The 213-nt window shown below is 36.6% G+C and overlaps 1 protein-coding gene across 1 annotated transcript in view; it reads right to left on the reverse strand.

The window, feature by feature from the left end:
- Positions 1-213, reverse strand: part of LOC119592483 — a gene marked incomplete in the record, with an annotated part of 33,525 nt that overhangs the window by 6,667 nt on the left and 26,645 nt on the right.

The raw sequence follows: 213 nt of genomic DNA on the forward strand, positions 1-213 counted from the left end.
ATTGACGTGTAATAATGATTTAGAATGGGTAAGTATTTCTAATTGGGGAAGGAACTATTTACGTATGCAGATTAGCAGGGAGGTGGATAAACTGAGTAACCGGGAGAGAGAAATATAAACGTGTTCTACATCTATCACGTGGCTTAAAATCCTCGCCTTAATTAACATTCCCATATACTCAGTACTTGAAATCCCTCTAATATCTTCATTCAG

This window comes from Penaeus monodon, chromosome 30, assembly GCF_015228065.2.
Source record: "Penaeus monodon isolate SGIC_2016 chromosome 30, NSTDA_Pmon_1, whole genome shotgun sequence".
Classification (NCBI taxonomy): domain Eukaryota; kingdom Metazoa; phylum Arthropoda; class Malacostraca; order Decapoda; family Penaeidae; genus Penaeus; species Penaeus monodon.